Raw genomic sequence first — 24,036 nt, forward strand, 5'->3', positions numbered from 1 at the left:
AGCTTTCTTAACTAGTAAGTATTGTACTTACTGGGTTTTGGAGGGGGGGAGGTGTCTTTCGCTGGAAATCTCGCCCCCTTCTACTTTGAAAATACCTGTGAAACCGGTTTAATTCATCACAGCCAGCACTCCCGCAGAGAGGGGGGTTGTACTTGCAGTGCATTGGTATACAGTAGATGGGAAAGCCAGAGCCGACCGCTACGCCGCCCACGTGTTATGCTCTTAATTTCTTTAGATACGCGATTCCATATTATATTCCCTTTTAATCAAATTCTAAAAGTATGCTTGTTGACTCCGGTATCACGTTAGTTAAAGACTTCGATGCTTAAAATGTTTAGGGAGAAATAGAATACTGGTGTGTATGTTTTCTTTAAAGTACCGAGACCAGCCAAATACTGTATGTTTATGTTCCAAAATTAATATCGTTTATGGCCTTCACACGCGTTACAGTATGCTCCTATTCTTTTTATGCTCAGCTACTAAGATTTCCCTTCAGTGGTAAAATTCCATATAAATATTCAATACTTAAACGGGCACAGTAAAGACATTAAATATACATATACATACTGTATACAGTACAGTTTGCATACAGTAATATGTTTATGTTCCTAAATCAATCTCTTTTATGAGCATGTGAAAGGCATGGTGAATCGGAGATTCTCAAAAATTACTGTACTTTGCATGATTGGAAACAAATGCGTGATTGCGAAATGCTGTGGTGTTACTTTTACAAAGATGGTCAATGAAAAAAAGAATGTGGACCAGGGCAATACTTTGAGTTTACAGCTTGTCCAAGGTCATTCATTATTAATACTATTAGTAATATCTTCGTTAAAGACTTTGATGGCGACAGCTCAAACATGAGAAGTTGAGCTTTATTAGCTCCACCTTGCGGAAATTCCGGATACTATTATTTTACTTGCGGTACTATAGGAGAATTTAAGGTAACTCGCGGTAGACTGCGTAAAGCGCACCGCAAAATAATGCAGTATCGCCCGCTTGTTTTGAATGGCTGCATCTGTATTCCTAAATAGATACTTCTAACAAAAAAGAGAAGTACATGACACAACTTTAGAAATTACATAGTTTAACAGCCCTAAACTTTATACTATTTACATTATAGTATGTAAATTGAATTCAAGCTTTTGCTTAAAAAGTACTAAAACAAAATAAGTTAGATTTATATAATCACTATAAATAGCTTATTTTGTCGTTTCCATGTACAATACTGTGCCACAATAAGGCATACAATATGAAATGTCTGCTTTAAAATGTTACAGAAATAGACTTAACAGATTTAATGTGTTCCTTCACAAATCTTGTACACTGTTCAAGTATTAGATTTTTTCCTACAATTTTGCCCTCAGTTCTATGTTCTTTTAGATTGACAGAAAACGTATGCTAAAGATTGTGCTGAAGATGTTGTTTAGGGCAATCTGCTACCCAGTTTGAAAGGTAATAAATTCAAATACTGTCAACAAAGTTGCCTGGGAAAAGACCCGTCTTTCCATTCTTTTGAAGTGTGCCTTTGAACCAGCCATCCTCTCGTTTCTTGTGCACAAACACAATGTCTCCTTCCTTTAGCTCCAGCTCATTCTCGCTCTGAGCGGGGTAGGACACCATCACTCTGTACCTTTGAGAAACACATAGAAAAACAAAATTTAAACCAGACTGAATATCGTTCCGTACAGTACAACCAGATTAACAAAAGCAACCACACTGAAAATATATACAGATGCAGCCATTCAAAATCTATGGTAAAACCCTGTGCTGTGCGAAATTATCTACGGTTTAGCGCGTTATAACGCAGTACGTGATTGACTGGCCAAAATGACTGACAGATGGCACTCGTGGTGCATTGGTTGTTAGTGAAATGATTGCTTAATTTAATCTCTTTACTCTGTATATTTAAATCCGCTTAATATTGAATATTAATATGGAATTTTAAAACTAAAGGGAAATTTTAATTGCTGAGTATAAAAGGAAGAGGAGCATAATGTGTCTTAAGGTCTTAAATGATATTAATGTAGGGATAGAAACATTATGTAAACTGTATATGGCTGGAAAGGAACAAGTAATAGGTTTATTCCATGCTGAAAAAAAGAAGAAAGAGAACACAACATTTCGGCCGTGGAGCCTTCTTCAGGTGTGAGAGAGACAGGGCCGGTATATTGCTGGTATTGGTAGTTTAAATAAAAAATACACACCAGTATTCCGTTTTTTTCATAAACATTTTAAGCATCAAAGTCTTTTATTTGGTTGCATACTGTGGTTATTTTGAAAAAGTTTTTACATGCTCCTTCAGACTATATTAAGTTTATATACTTCATAAAAAGTTAAAATGCTTTAACCTTTTCTATGAACACTTTATCAAAGTAAAAGAAACGCATACTTTTTAGAGTTTGATAAATAGGGAATAGAATATGCAATTGCGTATCTAAAGAAATTAATAATGATATAATTATATTCATATATTGTAGTTCAAATCCTGCTTAACTAAAAATTAGACACAAGAAGAGTATTATTGGACAATGTTATGAGGCTCTGGCAGAATTTCTCTGTAAATTGAAGAGTTACGGAGGAGATGTTGTGTATTGCCTATTTTTACACTTGTTAAAAAGAACATTCCAATGTTAATGCAACATGGAAGGTATTATTAATAATATAGTGCTTTCAGGCTCACATGGGTAGGCACCCTACCAGCTCAGGGATAGAACCCAGGCCTCTGGCATTACTTAACAGGGAACCAGCCAGTTGAGCTACAGTGAAATCTGCCCTTCTCCCCCGCCAGATCAAGTCCCTGCTATTCACATGAAAGGCAGTGACGTCTCCGCCCTGGCAAGCCAGCTCGCACAATACTTGTAATGTCGACCATACGGTGTTTGCGTAACTGAAGCTGAAAGTTTAGCCTTTGTCACTAATGAAACCACTAAATAAAGACATATAGAAATCCCTACATTACAAACTCCAAGTGTTTCATTTTGTCTATTGCTACAATATCGACAGCAGTGTAGTTATAAGGAACATGTCAAAATGTTTCCAAAATAACCAAAATTAAATGATTTGGGGGTTTTGATTATAATAGAGAAATCATAACAATGACCCCTTGTTGCTTCATTCTAATCATGCTTACCCAACTGAAAGAAAGACAACTAATTTGACACAAAAATACTTTATTTTTTAATTGACAAAAAGTAACGCCACACTCTCTTGTTTAAATGATTGTTTTGTTTCTGCAGACTGTTAAACCAGAGGAAAAGTGCGCCTCTTTCAAGCATTTCGTTGATCCGATCACGTATTCGTTTCCAATCGTACAAAGCAACTTTTGAGCATCTCCAATTCACCATGCCGATAATGTTTTCCCAGAGATTGAAAGGCAAGGCCATTTTGCCTCTGGACACATCGAAATTTACGGATGTGGTCCACTCCCAGTAAATTTCAAAAGTCACAAGATTATGAAACAGAAGACCGGCGTAGCGGTCGGCTCTGGCTTTCCCAACTATGCCGATGCACTGCACATACAATCTCTCCTCCTTCTCTTGACTGATGGGCAAAAGTTGGATATCTGGGAGAACTGTACATTGCATTGGCATCTGTGAATTCCGCTGTATAGATGGTGTTTCCTGAGGGGAGCTAGACAGCGGGGACAGCATCAGCCAATTCCTTGGCGGTGGTGAGCAGAGAGGCCGGGATGGAGTGTCCTGAGGCGGTGTGTGCTCTGCTGGCGGCGGAGGGCTGTGTGGAGATACGCATTCCACCAAGTACAGCAACCTGCACGGCGGGGAGAGGCACTTATCAGGAGATGAAGGTCTGTTCGGAGACAGCTGACCTAGCGTTTGATTGCCGGAACGTACTGTCTCCGGCTTCTGCAGGAGTGTCTCCAACCTCCCAATTCTCCCCAGCAATGAGTCATACTGCTCCCACTGCTGCTGAAAAGTCTTCATATAGGTGCTGTTTTTGGAATTCCGTTAGAGCCTCACAACATTGTCCAATAATACTCTTCTTGTGTCTAATGTTTAGTTAAGCAGGATTTGAGCTACAGTATATGAATATAATTATATTGTTATTAATTTCTTTAGATACGTGATTCCATATTATATTCCCTATTAATCAAATTCTAAAAAGTATGCTTTTGTTTACTGCGATAATGAGCATATTCGCAGAAAAGGTTAAAACATTATAACTTTTTACAAAGTATATAAACTTAATATAGTCAGAAGGGGCATGTCAAAACTTTTCCAGAATAACCACAGTATGTAACCACATGTAAGACTTTGACGCTGGAAGGAAGAAAGTGGAATACTGTGGTATTTTTAATTTAAACTACCAATTCCAGCCATATACAGTCTACATAATATGTTTATGTTCCTAAATTAATATCGTTTATTAACTTCAAACGTGTTATGTTCCTCTTCTTTTTATGCTCAGCTACTAAATTTCCCTTTAGTTGTAAAATTCCATATAAATATTCAATACTAAGCAGATTAAAACACGCACAGTAAAGAGATTAAATGATTAAATCATTTCGCTAACAACTAATGCACCACGAGTGCCCCTGTCATGCCAGCCAAATCACATACAACGCGGTAAACTGTGGGTAAATGCGTGCGGTACGGGGTTGTACCGTGCATTTTGAATGGGTGCATCTGTAGATTGTGGATAGGATTGTGTAGTGACCAGGACAGGCTTATTTTTTGCAAGTCTGATAATGAAATTCTCATTCTCAGGACAATACCACCTTTATATAACATAACTTATGAATGTATGAGAATGCCAGATTGCATATTATTGTGTACCTCAGGTGTATCCAGTGTTTAAATTCCATATGATATTCATTTATTCCATATCAAAAGGGCACAATGCAATATTTAAAACAATGGGCATACTTTGAGTATTTGCGTAAACTGATCCCTTTTTCAATTGTCTTACTTGTGGTAGCAAGTATCAGTTGTACTAATCTCTTAATTAGACAAAACTGATTCTGGGTTAAACCAATAACCCAATTGTTTGCAGATGGACTCAATAGAAAAAAAAACATACAGTAGACTTGACTTGAGGTAGAACAAAATGCTTCAAAACTTCCTTCAACAGACCGAGATACCAGACAATGTCTAGAAAGAAAACTGAGCACTCAATTTGAACACTAAAAGAGGAATATATTATCAGTTTTGAAGAGGGATGTGTTGATGTTTCTTGGAAATATGGACTTCCTCTTTGTGCTATATTTCAGGTTGGAAGAAATCTCTGTATACTATTGGATTATTCTGAGTAGGGAAATAAGTCCCCCTTAGTTTAGTATCTGTTTTAGAGAATTTTGTATTTCTGAATAGTAGTACATTAAGTATCAGAACCTGATGACTAATTTCAATGATAATTTTTATTTTATTTATTTAGTTTGTAATGTTAGAATTAACTACAAATGTATCATTTTTTTTAAACAATACATTTGTAGAGTTATTGGTTATTAATATGCATTTTAAAAGATGCATCCAATTTACATTATATTTTGTTCCATTTACATAGCATACAAACAATCAACATGTTTTTTTTAAACCACTATAATATAAATGGTTTATCTGTTTTCCTTTTTTTAAGTCTATAGACTACAGATAATAGACAGATTCGCTGGATACAACTTAGCTAGTACATGATAGAGGCAACTATCATCAATCAACTAATACCAGCTTTTTATTCTTCTTGTCAGGCAAACTTGCTTTGAGCTAGTATTACATCTGAAAATTGTGTAATTTTATAAATTCTTTTTAGTCACAAAACAAAACACAAAGACCGAGAGCAGCGCCTGAAATGTCTTGTAGCAGTTTTCCAGTACCTCTCGCACACAATGGGTCTGGCATCTTGGAGCAGGATGTTTAGAGAGGAGCAGGGCTGTCGAGGTGGAGGTGCAATAGGCACGTTTGAATCCAGTGAGCTACTCCTGCGTTGCAGCCCCTCAGTACAAGAGTATACCCCCTCTGATTCAACTGGACAGGACACAGTGTGACAATGGTTAAAAGCACCAGTAGGGATCTCTGGTCCAATTGCCCCTTGCATTGGCTCTGCAGTTGTCCACTCAGACTCCAGAGCTGGGAAGGAGGGATGGGACAAACGGGGTTTCCTTTTTGTGGAAGCACCAGACAGCAGCTTCAAAAGACCTTTTTTCTCTTTCTGCAAGACATCACAGAAAGTTTGAGCAAACAGTCACACTTAAGCAGTAAATACTCTTAAGTAAATTAAGTCTTGCTGCAAATGAAACAGGAATGCTTGAAGTCCAGTGAGAGCTCCACTGAAGTGCTCCATTGTAATTCAAACATCTAATGAAAAAAAGCTGCCTTTTGAAGGACTCTGTCATATGTAATCTGGGCGAATATGACAAGTATGGGGTCTAACTGGCTTGAATTTAAAGCAAAGTTTTCTGCAGTTGGAGTGATAAGTGTATTTTATGAAAAACAATAAAAATGTATATATATAAACAGAATGACTTAACCTGTAAAGATCACTACCTGACAGTAACATGGATTCCCCACAAGCAGCAGTGTATGATTGGACGAGTTGTACACTAGGCTATGTGCTATCTTTACTCTCAGCAAGACAGTGCAAGTGGCCTCCCTGGCACTTGCAGGCACATGCCTACCTCTCTGCATAGTAAAGTCTGTGATGGAAGCACCTTTCCTCCAAATGGTGTTGAACCTACAGTACTAAGAGCCTTTGATGAGTTAAAAGATGTGTCTTGGAGATGTGAAGGTTAGAGAAGTTTGTCTTTTACTATTTCCTTTTCATGTGTGTGGTTTGAGAAACAGCTACTGGCAAAAATGGGAAAAAACACACAAGTAGCTATTTCAAATCCAGTGGCTATAATCAATCAATCACTAGAAGTTGAAATTCTAAATTTCCAAAAATGAGGTGGAGATTTTTAGGCGCAAAGTAATCAAACAATATTCAGAGTTCAAGGGAGAAGCAGTACTTCAAGGGAGAAGTACGAAATGGAGAGAAGTCTATAATTTGCTCTTCGGAAGATCAGACAAATAGTACAGCCAAACACAGGTTTTCAAATTGCCCTGTGGTGTGCTCTCTGGAATCTGAGAAGCCAACCATATTGGTAAACCACCATGAAGAATAAAGTATAGCCTGGATAGCCTGGCAGGCTGTAACTTATTATGATGTCTTTTTTCACTCTGTCTCTACCACATATAGCTGTACCTATACAGCTGTTGTGCTTTAGAATGTGTTTACTGAAATTAACATAATACCAAGGTGAAAAGGACTTCTGTAAGATCCACAGCTGCACTACATTATAGTGCTCATACTGCCTATTTACTGTTCAGTTCCTTAAATGCAGTTTTAGTTTGCTATAATTGACAATCAAAGTTATTGAACATTTTTTCTGAAAACATACAACACACAAATGTTATCATACAACTTCAAAGATCCCTATCCAAAAACAATATATAAAATATAATAACAAAAAAGATATCCTATGCAGATGACTTTTAACTCATATGATTCTAAAGCAGACAAGACATGTCAAACAATCTATAATGTATAATCAAATGTAATGTATGTGTTTTTACATGCCTGTTATCTGTGTAAGAGAGAACACAGAAGCCCACCTTGTTTTCTTTGTCCAGCCTGTTGGCTGAAGTAGGCTGATCACTTACAGGAGCAATTGGCCTCACATGCTCCTCTCCTTCCAGTACGTCTGCATTGATACTGGGGCGTGTGAGGGAGGTGGTAGCACAGTTCACAGGCCCTGTTGAATGTTTGGCAACAGTGGACACAGCATAGGCTCGATGGGCAGGATGAAGAGAGAGGTGGGGGACCACAGAGACAGATGAAATGAGGGCCATAGGACTCTGGGCCTGGATTGGGGTCACTGCGGCTGTGGGCCGCTCCTGGCTGTGCACTGCAGCTAGAAGAGAATGCAAAAAGTGACAAAACATCTGTGATCTGGAATCATGATCTATAATTAATAGATCTAGGACTATATTTTTTTCTATGATATGCTGACCAAAACTGCTAAATTTGTTATATATTTTCCTTATCTCAACACAGTATTCTAGATAATGTCTTACTAGTGCACTACAGAGCTTAAGCACAACTTCCCTGGATTTGAATTGCACATGTACTCACACATTTTGTTTGCTTTTTATTGTTTCCAAGCACTGTCTTGATGAGGACATAGAAGAACCTAAATAAACACCAAAACTTTTCCACAAGTCTGAAGCACCCATGCAATACAGATGCAGCCTTTCAAAGTTTGCGTAGAAACCTGTACCACACGCATCTACCCACAAACCACCGCGGCGTACCGCGATACATGATTGACTGGCCAAAATGACCAACAGGGGCACTCGTGGTGCATTGGTCAGTAGTGAAAAGATTTAATCATTTAATCTCTTTACTGTGCACATTTTAATCTGCTAAGATTTTGAATATTTATATGGAATTTTACCACTAAAGGGAAAGTAGCTGAGCATAAAAAGAATAGGAGCATAACACATCTGAAGGTCATAAATGATATTAATTTAGGAACATAAACATATTATGTAAACTGTGTATTGGTATTTTAAAGAAAAAATACACACCAGTATTCCATTTCTCCCTAAACATTTTAAGCATCAAAGTCTTACATGTGGTTATTTCGAAACATTTTTACATGCTCCTTCTGACTATATTACTGTACATTTATATACTTTGTGAAAATTGATCGTTTTAACCTTTTCTGCCAATACGCTCGTTATCGGATTAAACAAAAGCATACTTTTAGAATTGGATTAATAGGGAATATAATATGGATTTGCGTATCTAAATAAATTAATAACGGTATATCTATATTCATGTACTGTAGCACAAACAGTAGTATAAGACTTTCCATTGATATGTGTATTGCTTTTTCAGTACTAGTCACATGACTGTCTCGGTGGTGTCATGGAATTTTATCAAAGAAGAGCCAGGAGAGGTATTCTCATTCACTCAGTAAGGTCTTTATTCATATTGCAATATGGGAAAAAGCCATCACCCGTCTGTGCAGAGAAGTGAAAGCTGATTCAAAAGCAAGCAGGGAGAGCCCTTGTTTTATATCTTTTTTTAAGCTGAAGCAACACTTCAAGGACAGGCAAAGCAGTAATTTTCCATTTCTTATAGGTTTTTGCTTTAAGCAAAGAAGAGCAGTTATTCAAATAGTTTCTCATACTCCCTTCTTCAAACAGCAGAGATAAACATTATTAAAACATCCCATGCCCTTGACGAGCTGGGTGCTATCACACTTTGTTCTAAGTATCCAGCTGCTTCTGTCCGTAAACAACATTTTTAGGATAAAACACTTTTTCTCTGTAACTTTCCACTACAGTGGCGTGACAGCTTAAGTGACTGACTTACAGATGCAGCCATTCAAAACGCGTGGGGTATTTTGCGGTACACCGCGGTGGGCGTGTCGCATCAAAACACAGTTTCACGCAGTATCACGCGGTGTAATGCGTCATTTGACGTCATACCAGAAAGTATCCAGAATTAACTTGTAAAACCGCCAGGAGGAGCCAATAAAGCTTAACCTCTCATGTAAAGCTTTTGAGCTTTTAAGTTTAAACTGTGTATTACAGCATGTTAATCATCAGTCATTAAAAAGTTGGTATATTTTATGAAAGCAAGATTGCTCAGTTGGTCAAAAGTACACAACCTGCCACCTTTATCATAAATATTTTAATTATGCAGAAATATTTTATGCATCAAAGTCTTTACCGAAGATATTACTAATAGTATTAATAATGAATGACTTTGGACAAGCTGTAAACTCAAAGTATTACGCTGGTCCACATTCTTTCTATCCGTCATTTTAAACGAAAATACTTTTATCTTTTTCTTTGACAAACACCACAGCATTTCGTTGATCTAACTAACGAGGACCGGACATTAGCTAGCCAATATGATAAAGGAATAAATGACTTTTTTTGTTCATTTCTTTAGCACATTTGTACAAGCACTTGGAAACTGTCCAAGCCCTACTTTGTCAGGCATTTTCTTTTACTATAATGGACATAAAAACTCCCTTGCTTTTAACAGAACGTTTCATAATTTCTAACAATGAAAATTATTTAAACTGCGACACTTATCATTCAACCAGAGCTCAAAATATCACAAGGATCCTCAAGAGCACATCAAAGACTGTATTAAAAGATACTTGTATCAGATACATTAGAATCCAAGCTTTTTTATCTACGCTTTCTTATCTGCGCTAAGAAGTAGTCTTTAAAATTTATCATACGGTAAAAAGTCAAATTTCTGGGGTGTCTGTATACCAGAGATTATGGTAACGTTTCAGAAGGGTATCAGCCAGTCAGACTCCAGGACCGGAATTATCTGTTTTATGATCGAGAATATAATTTGTAATCACGTATCTAAAGAAATTAATAATGGTATTAATTTAAGGATCTAAATATCTAAATCTATGTATCTATATAGCCGGTAGTATTACTGTATTTCACTTTCTTTGTAAACACGTTTTGTTAACACCCGAATCGCAGGTGGATTCTGTTTTTTGGTCTGTTATGATCTGTAGCTCAAATCCTGCTTAACTAAAAATTAGACACAAGAAGAGTATTATTGGACAATGTTGTGAGGCTCTGGCGGAATTTCTCTGTAAACTGAAGAGTTATAGAGGAGACAGGTTGTATATCGCTTCTTTTGACACTTTCCAATGTTAATGCGACATGGAAGATAATGTGGTGTATTGGTCGTTAGTGAAAAGATTTAATCATTTAATCTCTTTACTGTGCACATTTTAATCCGCTTAGTATTGAATATTTATATGGAATTTTACCACTAAAGGGAAATTTTAGTAGCTAAGCATAAAACGCAGAGGAGCATAACGGAGGTCATAAAGGTCATAAACGATATTAATTTAGGAACATAAACATATTATGTAAACTGTATGTTGCTGTTATTGGTATTTTAAAGAAAAAATACACACCAATACTCAATTTCTCCCTAAACATTTTAAGCACCAAAGTCTTACATGTGGTTGACCTTCCGACCATATTACTGTAATGTCTGTATTGCTGTTTCAGTGTGTGTCACATGACTTGCCTCGGTGGCGTCACGGCTTAAGTGACTCATTTACAGTATACTCTCTGCGGGAGTGCTGGCTGTGACGAATTAAGACGGTTTTACAGGTATTTTCAAAGTAGAAGGGGGTGAGTCTTTCAGCGAAAGACACCCCCCCCCTCCAAAACCCCTTTTTTTTGCTTACAGTAGTAGTACTTAAGTACAGTACAGTAGTACTTCTCGCGTTAAGAAAGCTAGGTGTTAGCATAAACTATAAGTAATCAATAATATTAAATTTAGCACTGTAATAAATTGTGCTAATAATAAATTCTATTCTACTCTGAGAATGTAGGGGGGAGGAAGAATGCCCGTGGTCTTTTCACTGATAAACTTGTGTCAAGCTGTCAACAAAAACCAGCTGTCAAAAAAAAGTTTTTTTTTATTTAAAAAGTCAATTGTGTGTCCATAATATTGCTATTTTGCTATTGTTACAGTAATTTCTATTGCTACTGAGACTTTGTATCTACAGTACATTGTTTGTGAATAAACCAGTTTCACAGGTATTTTCAACCCCCAGCCACTGTTGTTTCATCAGTTGTTATCCTGTAAAGCACTTTGAGAAGCCACCTTTAAAGGCACTATATAAAATAAAGTTTATTATTATTATTATTATTGATCATATTTTTCCTTCCAGAACTTGTAAATTGTTGTTGTTATTGTAGTTGTTACCCTGTAAAGCGCTATGAGAACCATACTGTCCAGCTTGTCAGGTGCATTCTCTTGTAAAATAATAAGTAGAGCTCCGGAAAGCCAGAAGGAGCGCTTCACCCCGCCTGCTGTGGGAAGAGTTGGCTTATTCCTTCCCTGCCTCACCGAGGGCAGACCCTGCCAGGCCCTCTGCACCGAGGCAGCCGGACCCCCAGGGCGGTCACCGTGCATTTTGGGGCTGCAAGGGTTAAACACCCCTTCTACCTTGCCCCAGTCCGTGAGGACTGTATCCTGGGGTTGGACTGGTTGCAGCAGGTGGGTGGTTGCCTTGACGTGGGCGTGAGGGACGGGGTGCTGCGCCGGGTGTGGCAGGTGCCCTCCAGCGGCGAGGTCAGGTGGCAGTTTGTGGTGTCACGGTCGCTCCGTGGGGCAGTTCTTCAAGCGGTGCATGGCCAGCCGGAGGCCGCCAAGCAGTGACCTCGCCGCTGGAGGGCACCTGCCACCCCCAGCGCAGCACCCCGTCCCTCACCTCCAAGGCCTCCCACAGTGCACAGAGTGCCTTACAGACTTCGGGTAGGGGCAAGTTTATCTCACCATCCTGGGAGTCAGCTCTGGCACGCTCGCCCAGACACCCGCGGCTCCAACATGCCCAGGTGACGCCCGCCGCTGCCACCTCCGCTTCCCACTCCGGTCAACTCAAACACCCCAGACACCTCCTGCCCCGCCCACCCACCCCGACTGATTCGTTCCCCCTGCCCCACCAACTCTCACCGGCCCAAGTCAAGGCAACCACCCACCTGCTGCAACCAGTCCAACCCCAGCATACAGTCCTCACGGACTGGGGCAAGGTAAAAGGGGTGTTTCACCCTCGCAGCCCCAAAATGCACGGTGAGCGCCCTGGGGGTCCGGCTGCCTTGGTGCCCGGCAGGACACCAGGCCACAGCAGGGTGATGGTCGAACCGGTGTCAACGAGGGCCTGGCAGGGTCTGCCCTTGATGAGGCAGGGAAGAAATAAGCCCCGGCTGTGGCCAAACCTTCCCATGGCGGCAGGCAGGGTGAAGCGCTCCTTCTGGCTTTCCGGAGTGGGGGTAGCGTTGCTCAAGGGCGGTCTTCCCCCCTTTAGGCCGCCCCGCTCCCGTTTCCCGATGGTCTCTGGAGTCCCCGAGGCTCCAGCACCCGGCACTCCCATGTGATGTGCCCCCTCTCCTCACAACGGTGTCAGATGACCAGCTGTCGTCGCTCCCCCAGCATCGCCACGCTGGCCGTCTCCTCCTCCCCATCTGATTCCCCGTGCGCCCCTCCGTTGGTGCCCACCGGTCTCCTCGAATACGGCATCAGCCTGCTCAGCCAGAGCCAGGGCCAGTTCCAAGGGGACCGGCATGGCCAGCATCACGTGGCGCTGCACCTCAGTCGGAGCCAGGGCCCAGAGGAACGCCTGGAGCGCTATCTCCCGGTGGGCCTCCTCTGGGAAAGTAGGGTAACCCTGGCGGGCTAAGTAGGCCACGTCTGTGGCGACCGGACCCAGTGGCTCTCCCACTAGGCAGCAGCGTTGGGCCAACCTTGCCCGCAGCAGTCCCGGCGCCTCCCCTCTGCTGCCAAAACGCCTCCGGAGGGCCGACGCCAACGCCACTTAGTTTTACAGCTGGTTAACCTACCCCTGTTTGGCATTATTGATATTGTTGAATTTTAATCCTATGTAATATTTATTTTTACCCTGTTTTATTATTTATGCATTTTACAGAGTTATAAGGGTCTAAAAACCCTACTGTGAAGCTTTTGTATAGACACTGACTAAAGAAAATGCAAAATGACCATATTCTTGTTGCCTTAGACACAAGCCATTCACAATACCTCACATTTAAAATTCTTTACTTGATACAGTAATGTCTTTTTCTGTCTATGCTTATGCATATGAATCATTTGGTTGCAATAACATGGATATCAGGAGTGCTTATGTGTCTTATGAATTAAATCCCTTTTCACTTTTCTTCCTTTCATTCTACAGATGCAGCCATTCAAAATGGGTGAGGTATTTCGCAGCATACCCCGGTGGGCGTGTCGCGGTGTCACGCAGTGTCACGTGGTTAATCGCGCGTCATTTGACGCTCTGCCGGAAACTATCCGGCGTCACCTTGTAAAACCACCAGGGGGAGCTTAACCTCTCATGTACAGCATTTGAGCCTTTAATTTTGAATGTGTATTACAGCATGTTAATCATCAGTCATTAAAATGTTGGTATATTTTATGAAAGCAAGATTGCTCAGTTGGACAAAAGTACACAACCTACCTTTATCAGAAATATTTATGCATCAAAGCCTTTACCGAAGATATTACTAATAGTATTAATAATGGATGACTTTGGACAAGCTGTATACTCAAAGTATAATTTCTTTAGCACATTTGTACAAGCACTTGGAATCTGTCCAAGCCATACTTTGTCAGGCATTTTGTTTTACTTCAACGGGCATAAAAACTTCCTTGCTTTTAACAGGGCTAACTACGAAAATGATTTAAAATGCGACACTTATCATTCAACTAGAGCTCAAAATATCACAAGGATCCTCAAGAGCACAGCAAAGAGTGTATTAAAAGACACTTGTATTTATCAACGCTTTCTTTTCCGTATACCAGATTTTATGGAACCACTTCAGAAGGGTGTCAGCCAGTCAGATTCCAGGAATCGGTACTTTAAAGGAAAAATACACACCGGTATTCCATTTCTCCCTAACGATTTTAAGCATCGAAGTATTTAACTAGCATGTGAAATAGCGTGTGAAAAAGTGGTAGTTTTAAGCTTCTCTGCTAATATAATATGGAATCGCGTATCTAAAGAATTTAATAACGATATGATTATATTCGTGTACTGCGACAGGGCTGTGTAGGGCTGTTTCGCCTCCCTGTTCATGCGAGTTGTCCTGTAGCCTACTGGTCTACGTGCCTGCCTAACAACTCGCAGGTTGTGTGTTCAAATCCAGCTGGTGCTGGACTTTTCTTTTAACAAACATTTCTTCGAAAAAATAGAATAGCAATATTATGGACGATCAATTGACTTTTATATTTCAAAATATCCCAACATGATCGATTCTAAGTCATTTTTGATAACAATGAATAGTCACCTTCTTCCCTTCTGACAACGGTCCCTGCTTCTGCTTCCTGCTTCTATTGTGTGTGTGTGTGCAACAGAGTAAATTTTTATAGAGAAATGGAGGCTGGACAGTATGCGTTACAATATAAACATTTATATTGATTTAAATCGTGTTCTGATTTAAATCGCAAACGCGTGTTTAATTATATGTGTTTTTTAATCATAATCAGGCTAATGCAACATAAATTGATACAGTATCTTTGTCTTCTAAGTATCTTAATAAACGTTCAGCATAGCTTTCTACCCGTTAAGATTTATATTTCTTGGGATTTTGGGATCAAACGTGGAAGGATTAGATTGTAATCGTTTTTATTTGTCAAATACGTGATTGTATTTCTGAATGTTATGTGACACCTACAGTAGTTCACTGCTTTAAATACATCAAATTAAGAAAGTTATGTGTAGCACCTTAGATCTTTTTTCTGAACCAGGGAAAATCTGATCATGTTTCTCTATAACAATAATAAAAAACTTTATTTTACATATCGCCTTTAAAAGTGGCATCTCAAAGCAATACAGTAGATCGAAAAACAGTTAAAAGGGACCAAAGTAAATACCAGACAATTGCAAACGCGTTTTCAATAAAATTCTTTTATTCATTCAGCAGAGACTGAGAGGGACATCCAGCAGAGAGAGACACACACACCAACAATAGTTGTTTTGTCCCTTGATTTACTGATCTGCATTAATTTAATCTTGTCAATCAGGTCTTTTTTCTCTATTTGAATTGTCGTTTACACCTCGCACGACTTTAAAAGCTAGCAAGACAGGTTTCGATTCACATTAGCTGGCGAGATTACAGATTTTAATCGTCTTTAATTTTGTTACGTTATACGTTTTAGGAACGTTTCATCTAAACAAACACCACAAAACTATTCTCGATTGTATTTCTGAATGTTATGTTACACCTGCAGTAGTTCACTGTTTTAAATACATCGAATTAAGAAAGTTATGTGTAGCACTTTAGATCTTTTTTTCTGAACCAGTGAAAATCTGATCATGTTTCTCTATAACAATAATAAAAAACTTTATTTTACATATCACCTTTAAAAATGGTAGTACCTTTTTTAGTACTATATTTTTGTATTATATTCCCTATTAATCAAACTCTAAGAGTGTGTATCGGCTTGTCAGTCAGGTCTTTTTTCTCTATTTGAATTGTCGTTTACACCTCGCACGACTTTAAAAGCTAGCAAGACAGGTTTCGATTCACATTAGCTGGCGAGCCTTGTTAACAAAAAAACTAATAATAATGTAACATGCCACTGTTTGTTCATGAACAAAGTTATACTGAGATTTCCTTAGATACGCGATTAAAAAATAAATAAATAAAAATTTGAATCCCCGGCGGAACACCATAAGAATAAGAATCCATAAGAATCAGCGCTTTTACAGTATATATCGCCTTTAAAGGTGGCTTCTCAAAATGCTTTACAGGATAAAGACAACAAGAACAGCAACAACAACAATATTGTATTTCATTGCACTTTGAAAACCAAGTAATAACTATACGTGCAAATGTTTCATATGTTGCTGTTGCTGTTTCATATGCCTGTGGAGTGTATCTTATTTGCCTTGAGTCCTGGCTGTCTCTCTCCCCCCCCCCCCCCCCCATCTCTCCCTCAATTCAATTCAATTCAAGGTGTTTTATTTGCATGACAAATGGGTACAATTAGTGTTGGGAATGTATATTTTGATAGTTACACCCGGCGCGGCACCGAGGGAGCGTCTGCATTTATAACTTAGTTTTTAAAATTAGTCAAGCAATATGAAGCATCTCCTTTTACTTTTAAGTCCCTTAAATACATTGAGCACAGCTTTCTCACCACTTAAGATTGCTTTTTGATAGCATCCTTACACAAAGCAGAAACTTTCCGATGACTCACAGTACAAGTGGAAAGATTACAGATTTTAATCGTCTTTAATTTTGTTATGTTATACGTTTTAGGAACGTTTCATCTAAACAAACACCACAAAACTATCCTGGTTTGCTGATTATGCCTGCTGCGGTCCACTCCTACCCTCGCACCTAAAGAATACTATTTTAAATTTCTTGGCGCAGTTCATTAACCCTTGTATGTGCTGTCCGCGCCCAAAATGCAATTTAAAAAAAGTCAAAAACCGCTCAAAATGCAATTTAGAGCTTAATAAGATACACTCCACAGGCATTCACAACAGCAACATATGAAGCGTTTATTTTTTAATCGCGTATCTAAGGAAATCTCAGTATAACTTTGTTCATGAACAAACAGTGGCATGTTACATTATTATTAGTTTTTTTGTTAACAAGGCTCGCCAGCTAATGTGAATCGAAACCTGTCTTGCTAGCTTTTAAAGTCGTGCGAGGTGTAAACGACAATTCAAATAGAGAAAAAAGACCTGACTGACAAGCCGATACATACTCTTAGAGTTTGATTAATAGGGAATATAATACAAAAATATAGTACTAAAAAAGGTACTACCACTTTTAAAGGTGATATGTAAAATAAAGTTTTTTATTATTGTTATAGAGAAACATGATCAGATTTTCCCTGGTTCAGAAAAAAGATCTAAAGTGCTACACATAACTTTCTTAATTCGATGTATTTAAAGCAGTGAACTACCGTACATGTCACATAACATTCAGAAATACAATCACGTAATTGACAAATAAAAACGATTACAATCTAATCCTTCCACGTTTGATCCCAAAATCCCAAGAAATATAAATCTTAACGGGTAGAAAGCTATGCTGAAAGTTTATTAAGATACTTAGAAGACAAAGATACTGTATCAATTTATGTTGCATTAGCCTGATTATGATTAAAAAACACATATAATTAAACACGCATTTTCAATTTAAATCAGAACACGATTTAAATCAATATAAATGTTTATATTGTAACGCATACTGTCCAGCCTCCATTTCTCTATAAAAATTTACTCTGTTGCACACACACACACAATAGAAGCAGGAAGCAGAAGCAGGGACCGTTGTCAGAAGGGAAGAAGGTGACTATTCATTGTTATCAAAAATGACTTAGAATCGATCATGTTGGGATATTTTGAAATATAAAAGTCAATTGATTGTCCATAATATCGCTATTCTATTTTTTCGAAGAAATGTTTGTTAAAAGAAAAGTCCAGCACCAGCTGGATTTGAACACACAACCTGTGAGTTGTTAGGCAGGCACGTAGACCAGTAGGCTACAGGACAACTCACATGAACAGGGAGGAGAAACAGCCCTACACAGCCCTGTCGCAGTACACAAATATAATCATACCGTTATTAAATTCTTTAGATACGCGATTCCATATTCTATTCCCTATTAATCAAATTCTAAAAGTATGCTTGTTGACTCCGGTATCACGTTAGTTAAAGACTTCGAAGCTTAAAATGTTTAGGGAGAAATGGAATACTGGTGTGTATTTTTTTCTTTAAAGTACCAAGACCAGCTATATACTGTATGTTTATGTTCCAAAATTAATATCGTTTATGGCCTTCACACGCGTTACAGTATGCTCCTATTCTTTTTATGCTCAGCTACTAAGATTTCCCTTCAGTGGTAAAATTCAATATCTACAACGGGCACAGCAAAGACGTTTACTGTAAGTCTTTCTACGACAGACCAACGGACCACGAGTGCCCCTGTTGGTCAACCAATCACGTACTGCGGTGCCATGCGTCATCTTGCATCACACTGAGCAACGCCACCTGCGGTACGTGTCTGTAACGCGCACTTTGAATGGCTGCATCTGTATATATACTGTATGTGTAATATTTCATCATCACAGAGAAAGAGAGAATGTCTTTCATCCATTCACATGACGTGGAAATAGCAACAGGAGACTGTGAAATTCCATATTGCCATCTTTTGGAAAACGTCCCAGTTATCTCAAATGCAAGTGTGTCATCCCCCAGGGAAAAAATCTGCCAACTCCCCTTTGCATTAGCCTTTAGTTTGGCAAAGTGCCAGCATGCCAGCTGAAGATTATATGATTTGACAGAACTTTTAACACCCAATGATTTAAAAAGGCAGCCATTTCTAACCTCATTTCCATTGCTTTCCAACAGGCCACTCATCTTTAGGCAGGAAATAACACCTGAGCCTGCTGACATAAAAAGTATTGTTTTTTTTAAAGTGGTGAACCCCCCCTAATGTCTTGCAGCTTTCACCAGAGCCTCTTACTAATAGTTTATGCTAACACCTAACTTTCTTAACGCGAGAAGTACTACTGTAAGCAAAACAAAAAGGGGTTTTGGAGGGGGGGCAGTTTTCTTGCATTGTACAGCTTTTCAGCTAAATATATTTAACGCTTACGCCTGACATTGGAGGTGCCCGACTGCGCTGTGACATCACCGCATTTCCCTCTGAATAACTACTAAATAGGCAGTGAAAACATTTCTTTCCATGGGGTGAAGGGGGACTGTCTTTGATTAGAAGGCACGCCTGTTCTACTCTGAGAATGCCCATTGTCTTTTCACTGATAAACTTGTGTTAACAAAAACCACAGTATGCTTAAGTATGCTTAAGAGTTGTTAAACCGGTTTTTATTTATTTTTCTGCACAGCCAGCCGGCTGTCGAGTGGTCACTGCGCAGGCGGGCACCTCTTATGTCAGGCGTAAGCGTAAAATATATTTAGATCTTTGAATTAATATCGTTATTGATTTCTTTAGCATCACAACATTGTCCAATAATTCTCTTCTTGTGTCTAATTTTAAATTAAGCAGGATTTGAGCTACAGACCATAAAAAATCTTACTGAAAAGCTGTATTTATTCAATACCACTTGATATTTACATTGATGGAGATAAGAATTCAAGTTGATACTGTTTAGACTTTTAATTATTTTAAGCTGTATTACAGCAGCACAATGCACAATGCAACGTAAATCGCTACCTTTGTCTTCTGCGTAATAATGTTCACCTCTCTGTCCAGCAAATGAACAATAGTAATAACAATGAACTTTATTGTATATAGCGCCTTTAAAGGTGGCTTCCCAAAGCGCTTTACGGGATAAAAACAACAGAGCTGTTAAACTGGTTTTTATCTATTTTTCAGCACAGCCAGCTGGCTGTCGAGTGGTATTAAATGCAACTTTTTTGTATAGATGACTTTGCTAAAATGTATTTAAAAATAAAAACAATTACAATTGGCACACCTGTAGCTTTTTCACGAAACCTCCTGGACTTAAAACACTTGCTTTGTGTATCACATTGTGACTGTTTTCACAGCCTTCACTATGTTGTTTTTAAGTCATTTTTTTTTACCACGCTCAAATATTCTTCTGTCCATATCTTTGGAAGGGAAACACAGAAAGCCTTCAGACCAAATGCACTTTGAAGACCACTACTTGTGAAAATGTTCACAGCCTCCACATAAAACTATTAGTGAGCTAATTCTCTTTTTTTTAACCTCCGGTTTTTCACTGATGCGTAATTACGCACTAACTGGAACCCGGGGTGGAGGGGGGGGGCACCGTGTGTTAAGAAAGTTAGGTGTTAGCATAAACTATTAGGGAGTGAAATTTCGCTGTGAACTGAAGAGTTAAAGTATAAAGTGTTTCCTCTTTTTAACGGGAAGAGACGTGGTGCTTGAAACACGAGAGTGTGTGTTTTTTTTTTAATCCCTGGGGGAACCGGGCTTCCATAAGAATCAAGTAATAGGTTTATTCCATGCTGAAAAAAAGAAGAAAGAAAACACATTCCATAAGAATCAGCGCCTTTATATAGCACTTTTATATAGAGCCTTTAAAGGTGGCTTCTCAAAGCACTCTACAGGATAAAAACAACAATAACAACAACAATATTGTATTTCATTGCACTTTGACAGATCGTCTTTAAATCAATTGTTGATTTAAAGTTTTACAGTAAATGTTTATATTGTAATGCATACAGCCTCCATTTCTTTATAAAAATTTTAAAAATCGTTTGTGCAGCCTAAGAGGGGGGGTCTGCTCTCATTGACAGCTGACACTCCTCCATACACTCAAGTGAAAAATTAATAATGCCAATGTAAACGTCAGATTTACAATTTGTTGATAATAAAAATGTTAAGTTCTCTAAAGTTTTCTCAGTCAAGTATGATAGTTTACCCAGGGAGCTGTTTAAGCATGCGTAGGCAGCAAAAGATCAGCTAAACTGGGAAGATGCGACACCGAAGATATAATTAATAACCTTTTAAATCTGAAGGGAGATCTAAAGGGATCCCCACACAATAGAAGCAGGAAGCAGAAGCAGAAGCAGGAACCGTTGTCAGAGGGAAAGACAGTGACAATTCGTTGTTATAAAAAAATGACTTAGATTCGAAAATGTTGTGATATTTAGAAATATAAAAAGTCAATGAATTGTCCATAATATTGCTATTTAATTTTTTCAAAGAAATATTTGTTAAAAGAAAATTTGTGGCGCTAGCTGGATTTGAACAGCCGATTTCGTGCTTAGAAGTCGGGTACTTAGACCATCACACCACTCGCACGGTCGCATGATAAGTGGTGAAACAGCCCTACACATACAGTATCAATAGTCATTGTACAGTGTATACTATTGTTTGTGTTGCAGTACATGAATATAATTATATCATTATTAATTTCTTCATATACGAGATTCCGTATTATATTCCCTATTAATCAAACTCTAAAAGTATTCTTGTTTACTCTGGTATCGAGCGTATTCGCAGAAAAGCTTAAAACTACCACTTTTTATACACGTTATTTCACATGTTAGTTAAAGACTTTGATGCTTAAAATGTTTAGGGAGAAATGGAATACTGGTGTTTTTCTTTAAAGTACCGAGACCAGCCATATACAGTTTACATAATACTGTATGTTTTTGTTCCAAAATTAATATTGTTTATGACCTTCACACACGTTATGCTCCTAATCTTTTTATGCTACTAAAATTTCCCTTCAGTGGTAAAATTCCATATAAATATTCAATACTAAAATGTGCACAGTAAAGACATTAAATATACATATACATACTGTATACAGTACAGTCTGCATACAGTAATATGTTTATGTTCCAAAATCAATATCTTTTATGAGCATGTGAAAGGCATGGTGAATCGGAGATTCTCAAAAATTACTGTACTTTGCATGATTGGAAACAAATGCGTGATTGGATCAACGAAAAGCTGTGGTGTTACTTTTTGTTAATGAAAAAATAAAGTATTTTCATTTATAAAGACGGTCAATGAAAAAATAAAATCTTTTCGTTTACAAAGACGGTTACAAAGAATGTGGACCAGGGTAATACTTTGAGTTTACAGCTTGTCCAAGGTCATTCATTATTAATACTATTAGTAATATCTTCGGTAAAGACTTTGATGGTCACAGCTCAAACATGAGATGTTGAGCTTTATTAGCTCCACCTTGCGGAAATTCAGGATACTATTATTTTACTTGCGGTACCATGCGGTATTATGCGAGAATATACGGTATTAATATGGTATTATACAGTAACTTGAGTTATACCATGACAAATGCACCGCGTTATAACGCGGTATCGCCCGCTTGTTTTGAATGGCTGTATCTGTAAATCAGTCACTTAAGCTATCACGCCACCAAGGCAAGTCATGTGACATGCACTGAAACAGCAATACACATATCAATGGAAAGTCTTATACTACTGTTTGTGCAACAGTACATGAATATAGTTATTCCGTTACTCATTTATTTAGATACGAGAATCCATATTATATTCCCTATTAATCCAATTCTAAAAGTATGCTTTTGTTTAATCCGATAACGAGCGTATTCGCAGAAAAGGTTAAAACAATCAATTTTCACAAAGTATATAAACGCACAGTAATATGGTCAGAAGGAGCACGTAAAAACATTTAGAAATAACCACATGTAAGACTTTGATGCTTAAAATGTTTAGGGAGAAATGGAATACTGGTGTGTATTTTTTCTTTAAAATACCAATACCAGCAATATACAGTTTACATAATATGTTTATGTTCCTAAATTAATATCGTTTATGACCTTCAGATGCGTTATGCTCCTATTCTTTTTGTGCTCAGCTACTAAAATTTCCCTTCAGTTGTAAAATTCCATATAAATATTCAATACTAAGTGGATTAAAATGTGCACAGTAAAGAGATTAAATGATTAAATCTTTTCACTACCAACCAATGCACCACGAGTGCCCCTGCTGGTCATTTTGGCCAGTTAATCACGTACCGCGGTACACTGCGGTGGTTTGTGGGTAGATGCGTGCGGTACAGGTTTGTACCTCGAACTTTGAATGGCTGCATCTGTACTTGCAGGTCTTTCACTAGAAAGCTATTATCTATAAAGAAGTAGTCTATACAAGCATATACGTGGTGTACCAAAGAAAAGAATGAGAAACAACTCTGGCAAAGGGAAATAAAAAATGCCAAGGATCAGATACTTGCATGTAAAAAAGAGTTAATTGCTTGAGCAGATTTTGAAGGCAGATCAGATTTTGAAGCAAAGCAATCCAAGAAAGGGTTTAAAAAACAATTAAACTCTCCTCCTAAGATTGAATGGTGAGAGTACAAATCAGGTAGCATAGAAAACAAGTTAGTCATAACATTACTGTCATCAAAGTTAGGAGCACAGATATTAGCAAATACTAGGGGTGTATTAAAAAGTTTGCCTTTAACTATCACATAGCAACCATTAGAATCTGACATTACTTGTGTGGGGATAAATGGAATATCTTTGTGTACTAATATTGCTGCACCTCTGGCCTTTCTTTGGAATTTAGAATTACAAAGTTGTCCCACACAAACCTTTTCGAATACAAAAGTGGTCTGAGGTGTGGAGTTGTGTTACTTAAAGAAATGCTATTTCCACTTTAAGCTGCTGGAGATGCAAGAGTACTTTTCAGAAGAGTATTTAGACCTTCCAACTTACAGACATTTCAACTTAAAAAGCTCACCAGGCAATCTTTGACAGCAGGGCTGGCGCAACCCATCCTTGGTCTCGGATGCAAGTAAATACAAAAGGGTCCCACCCCTCCTCCCCTTGCCCGAGCAAGAGAGTAGAATTAAAACTGGCTAAAATACTGAACTTGATACTTAGTCACTCATTATTTAAAAGTTTACAACTTGACTCGTTGCACTTTCGTCGCAGAAAACTTGTGATGATATCACTGAAATCCACCTGCCTTGTGGTGCTGTTCTCTATAGACAGCA

At 38.3% G+C, this 24,036-nt stretch overlaps 1 pseudogene; it reads right to left on the reverse strand.

Annotated features, from left to right (window-relative positions):
• Nucleotides 1-3,243: 3,243 nt before the first annotated feature.
• On the reverse strand, nt 3,244-3,944 carry LOC148840780 (uncharacterized; annotated as a pseudogene).
• Nucleotides 3,945-24,036: the final 20,092 nt, after the last annotated feature.

This window comes from Atractosteus spatula, chromosome 1, assembly GCF_055471065.1.
Source record: "Atractosteus spatula isolate fAtrSpa1 chromosome 1, fAtrSpa1.hap1, whole genome shotgun sequence".
Classification (NCBI taxonomy): domain Eukaryota; kingdom Metazoa; phylum Chordata; class Actinopteri; order Semionotiformes; family Lepisosteidae; genus Atractosteus; species Atractosteus spatula.